This window comes from Mustela putorius, unplaced genomic scaffold (assembly GCF_011764305.1).
Source record: "Mustela putorius furo isolate JIRA1106 unplaced genomic scaffold, ASM1176430v1.1 tig00003859_pilon_pilon_pilon, whole genome shotgun sequence".
Classification (NCBI taxonomy): Eukaryota; Metazoa; Chordata; class Mammalia; order Carnivora; family Mustelidae; genus Mustela; species Mustela putorius.
This window is the reverse complement of record NW_025422011.1, coordinates 15156954-15163376: the sequence shown is the minus strand read 5'-3', so window position 1 is coordinate 15163376 and position 6423 is coordinate 15156954.

Here is a 6423-nt window from a genome sequence, read left to right as displayed (position 1 = left end):
ATGGCTTCCATATATGACATTTATTCATAAGTTTAAACTAAAATATCATAAGTTCTTAGTGTGATAAATAGCCAAAAGAAAATAGGCATGCTTATAAATGATTAGTCTACAAAATGTCATCTGTTAACATCTTTTCTGAACAAACATAAAAGCTAATGCTTCCAATTTACTTTTCTACCCAATCAACTCATTACTTAGGATGTGATTAATGTACCATTACTGAATATCACCAATGCATGTATTTAGTCACATGGATCACATTCTTAGAATAAAAACTTGCCAGAAGTGAATAATTGGAAAAGTTTAGGTCTCAATGCAGTGAGATCACTTGTGAATCAATCAATAATACCTTCAAAAGAATTAAGGCACCTGATCCAATTGGGAATAGAGCTGCTCTGAAAATTACATGGGTAAATTTGCTGTTGTTTTTTTGTTTGTTTGTTTGTTTGTTTGTTTTTGGAATAACATTATTTTGCAGCACTATATTGCGTAAGAATTTGGGTTCATGTTCAAAATGGCTGGAAGTCTAAAAATACTTTTATGACCATATGTTCAAAAAAATAGTTATCTCATCGGAAAACTACAATGAAGATTGCTAATGTTTTAAGGACTTACTACAGATATATTAGTGTCTGATGGAAATAACCTTTTAAAATGGGGGGGTAAGGTGTTAAGAACTATAAATAGAACTAAAATGAGTGATAGACTAGGGATATTTTTGCAAAGCAGCTTTAGGAAAGCTAAAGGAAGGAAAGTAAACTGTACTCAAGCTAGAATTTATAATCCTGAGTTGGTTACTGTGGGAAAAAAAGGGTATCCATATAAGAGGGGAACAAAGAAGACTAATAAAACCAGCTTTTACGATGTTCCTGTTGTGTTCTTATGTACTCTGTCATGGAGCACCTAATCCTACAAATTGGAAAAGGATTTTGAAAAAACATATTTCAGTCCATGTGGCTACTTCTCTCTAGCAATTATGGCTGAAAAGATGGGAGAGGGGGAGGAATTGCTTTTTTTTCCCCATTTAAAGAAAATAATCTGAAAGTATAGTGATATCTAGGAGACAGAAGTCAACTAATTACTTTAAAGAAGAATACTATAAGTAATGGCATGCAGGGTGAAATATTTCTTCTACTGAATATAGGTTCTATGTTTAAGATATCTATCAAAAGACAGTGTGTGGGAAGAACTCTTGCCTGTGGTCCTGTCTAGTGGTATACTGAAGCCGCTAGTACTAGATAGCAAGAGCCCAGTGTTATATTTTCAGGAATCCTGACAACTGGTTTTTAAATGCAGCTACCGTTAAAAAATTACATTATATAAACTTAAAATATAAAAGTTATATTAAAGCCAAAGGTAATAAATACTAAAAACTGATCACTTTCTAATTTTTTTATCATATTTCACTATTAACTATGGTCTTTAGTTTACTGGTATGTATTTTATCTGTATAATGGAAATACTATATTATATATCATATATGTAATATATGTATATAATTATTACATAATTGCATCTCTTCTCAATTCCAAGTTCAGGGACATCATATCAGTAGTTTGAACTTGGCCATGCTTGGAGTATTTACATCATGAAAACCATTAAATGCTAGAAATCTAGGGTTGATTTATTATTTTGTTGATTGTCTAGATTTAAAGTGATGGGAAAATGTTAATAATGAAGATTAAATTTAAAGTGGATCATGTCTCCAAGTGTTATGTTATGAATTTCCCCCCAAAATGAGAAAATAAGCTTCCAGCATTCAAAACCTATTATCCAAACCAGCAAAGAAATTGCTTGCATGATTAAAGAATGAATAAAGTTGCAATCTTACTCATTAAAGTAAATTAAAATTTCAGTCAAATGTTCATGTTTCCACACTCATGTATCAATGTCATGAGTGACTCCTTTGTCAAATATGATAGTAATCAAGCATTTATTTTGTTAGTTCATTGCTGAATTTCAACTATAAGTAAACTGCAAATAGAAGAGTTTGACAAAATCATTTGTTGAGTATCATTTGACTGTGTGGAATTTGTAATAAAGAATATTATTTAATTTCATAATTATTTGTAAATGTGCTATGCAGTCTTTATATCATTAAAGTTTATTATAAACTTAAGTACATATACATGCATGTTCTTTTATCAGAGAGTCTATTGTTAAACATCTCCAGTACACCACCATCAAGTGGTGTACATCAAAATCTAAGTTAGAGTATGATTCTAAAAAAATATGCCACCCCAATAACACTATGGCCCTGTGCTCTAAAAATTAACCAATCCATTCTTGAATCTATTTATATTTTAACCTGTATCTCCTTTTACCTTGAACTATATCAGTTATGATGTAAATTATTGCTTATCCCAGACTAGTTGAAGACTTTAGCTATAACATGTAGGAATTTGATGAATTTATGTTCATCCTTCGTGTATTCCATTTATGAATTCATGTATCTCAATCACCTCTTTTCTCAGCTTCCATTATTCTAAAATGAAGATCTTTTACCTAACTGATTGGGCCCCTATCTTTGCTCATCTCTGTGGTTCAGAAATCCCCTATAAATCAAAGACCATGATATACATTCACTTGATCAAAATTTTTTTTTCCATATTATCCACTGATATTTCCAAGACTAAAAAGCCTAGGAAAACTCACACCAACATCAGAGGCATCAGTAACAGGAGGTGGGTTCCACTCTCCATCCTCCACTGGAGACCACAAATGGCAGATGAACAAAAGGTTCAAGATCCAGGCAGAAATGAGACCACATTGGGAATGGGAAAAGAAAATAATGAGAGTACTGGAATATAATCAAGAAAACATTCTAGTGCCTATGTATTACCATTAATGGTTTTCCAAAACTGAGATGCATCTATAAGTAACTGGCTATAAGTGGAGGGTTCTTTTTTTTTTAGTATAAATAACACCTATAACATAAAATGAGCTACACTAGGTCCTGAGGATACAACAGTAAGCAAGACATATTTAGTGCCTACCTTCAGGAAGCCTATATCCCAAGGTTGGGAGGGATGACTCTTTTCTCATTTTGCTTCCTAAGGAAGCATAGTTTTTATTTCTATCACAATATTCACCCATTCCTTGACTGTATTCAGACCTGTACCATCCTAAGACCATTCTAAGAGCTATCTTGACTTCAAATATTTTTACAGATATATATTACTTTAGAGCACCAATTTAGTGTTACATTCATCCACTCTATAGTTATTCTTCTTTTATTCTATAATTAGAGACTATATTAAATAGACTATATCTTACATTGTTTGCTTCTTTCGCCCTACTCTCTGACCATACAGTTTGTTATTTTCCCACTCCTTCACCCCACTCTAGGCACACTGGCCTCTTTGCTGGTCATCAGACCTACTGGGCACACCTCAAATTTAGGGGATTTGTAATGGATATTCCCAATGCCTGGAACATACTTTTTTATAGAGATCTACATGAATAACTCCTTTACATTCCAAATCTTAGTTCAGTGCCATATTTTTAATAAGACCTGCCCTGACTACCTGTGATGGTTATTGTATCTGCCAGTTTGGCTAGGCTATGGTACCTAGTTGTTTGGTTAAACACTAGTCTAAGTACTTCTGTCAAGGCTTACTGTAAATGTGAATAACATTTAAATCAGTTGACTTTAAGTAAAGGAGGTTACTTTTAACAATATGAATGGGACTCACCCAACCGGTTGAAGGCTTAAGAGCAAAAACTGAGGCTTCTAGGAGAATTCTGCCTCAAGATTGTAACACAGATCCCACCTAAGTTACCAGCATTCTGGCCTGCCACATAGATTTCATTACTTGTCAGCCCCCACAGATATGTGAGCCAATTACTTGAAGTCTGTGCATGTGCGTATATGTGTGTGTAGATATTGTATATACATGATTTTAAGGAATTTTTAAATGAATGTGTGTATAAAACCAGGAAGAACCATAGAACCAATAAGACAACTCTGACTGACATATTACCCTACTGAAAATTGCACTTTCTGGAATTTCCAGTTCCCCTTATTTTCCTCCACTCATTTTTCTGCGCAAAATTCTTTATATTAAAACATATTCTCCATCTTGTTTATTTTTTAGGTTATTATTCATTGAGTATCTCCCCTCCACAACATGAAGAGACACCATAAAGGATATTTTGCCAGTTTTGTTCACTGATAAGTCCCAGTGTACAACACCAAACCAAAACACATGACCAATGCTGAGTAAGTATTTCTTGAGGGTATCAGTGGTATATGACCTTCAAATATAGGACATAAGAAAAATACATAATTATTTATATGATTAAAAATAACTTTGCCACCATTATCTTAATAATTTCTATAATTTACAGAAAATTACTACATATTAGATATACCACAATCTCATCTTTTTGTGTTTATGTCACTTAAAATCACAAAAACCCTATAAGGCAGGTTCTATGATTATTCTTGGTTTCCTAATGAGGATGCTGATTTACAGAGAGATTAGATGATTTGCCCATAGCTTACAAGTGTCAGGATTTAGTAAGTAGACTAAAACACATGTCAATCTTCTTTTGAAGCCAATTTGAGATATTGGGAACAATTTGAGATATTAAATCTTTATGCCAATCCTCTGAATTTACTCCACAAAATTGGAAATACTAGCAAAGCTAAACTTGGCTAAGTTACTTTACAAAGATAGCAAGTTTTTGCCCTAATGAAACCTATCTAAAATGTACACCCATCTAGCAATTGTCTTGTTTTCATTCTGATCTAAAGAAAGACTAGCCTTTATTTTAACAAGACTCATATTTTCACTAATTTTCTTCTACTGTTATCAATAGTTCATCTGTAATTTAAAACTATGAACTATAAATCTCCCAGATAACCATGTATATCTCCTGAAAAGTTGCTTCATAATGCCTGGGTTTTATTATTACAATTTGTCAGATTGGTTGACAACTGAGAAACTTGTTCTTCTCTATCAGCTATAATAGGTAGTGAAATAATAAATGATTGAAGCACATATTCATTAGTCATCTTTCCCCAATTCTTTTCTTAGCCGAACATGTGACTTTGAAATCAAGTTGCTTTACAAACTCTCAGGAAATAACCAGAGAATCAATGTAAAGAGAAGCAGAATCTTCTAACGTCCCGATTCAAGGATATGCACATTAGAATGAGCTTCCAAGAAGAGTCTGTCTGAGAAAAAGTGATCGGTGTGTACAGAAGAGTTCATGGTGGCTGCAGGGTTCTGTGCGAGCTCACTTTGAAATTGTGAACACGATTGAATTTTATCCTTAGGATATGTATAACTGAGAGGGTATTTAAGTTACATCCAAGATAATGGTATTTTCTTTTGCTTTGATTACAACAAGATCAGAGATTTTTCTCAGGAGAATCTACTTTTTCACTCCCTCATATAAGAAATCAGTCGTAAGGAAGGCACAATGCCAGGAATGACCAGCAATCCTTGTATTGATGGATGAGACTACTCCAAACTTTGCTGTGAAAGAGAGAAGACGAGGGGGAGTCAACTTTCAGAGACCAAGACCCTTTGCTCTTCTTTGCTTCCGCTTTTATTGTTTCTGCAGGATACTCATAACTATCACTGTTTCTCAAGCAGGTGATGTGTAACAAGGGGTCTCACTGAAATTGGAAGACTCTCTTTATGGGAAAGATATGCTAGGCTAAGGGCATGTCCTCCTAAACATAGCCTAAGGGACAATGCATACATCCCTTAGATCACAGGGTGGCTGTTTGGGCTCAGAAAGGATCTGGAAGACACCTCCCATCTCCATATTCCAAAGGCCTACACCCTTCTCTGAAAATTTCCTTTGCCCCCAGCAGCATTTGTATTACATTTTAGCAAGCCCAGTAGTAAAGGCTGATTTTGTGCTCTACCTTATCCCCAATAGCACAAGCTCTAAATAAATTATCACCCTAATCTGCAAATATCCAAGCCTCAAATTCCAGTAAGCCGCTGTACTACTTTGACTGCAAATAATAGTAGAGGCAACAGGCTGGGCAAAAATAAATAAATTAATAAATAAAAATTATCTCACATGACTTTAAAGTTCAGGAATAATTTAACATCAGCAGCATCTGAATCCAGGTACTCTCCATTTCTCTATATCACCTTCTTCTCTGTCACCCTTAACACGCAGATTTCTGACACTGTGCTAGGAAGCTGGTCACCCCTAGCGACAGATCTGCCTCTTCACAGTTGACGACTCTACATGGGTTGGGAACATAAAGTGTTTTAATATTTTCTTCTGAACATGGGTTTTTTGGATATGAGTTTTGGATTTGAGTCCCATTGACGTGGTTGATTTTGCTTGCCTATTCTACAACCTATTGGTGAAATCACGGAAATAGAATATTCTTATTGACCAAGGCTATTATATATCCACTTTCAAAACAGGTTTGGGGATAGGTCAGAA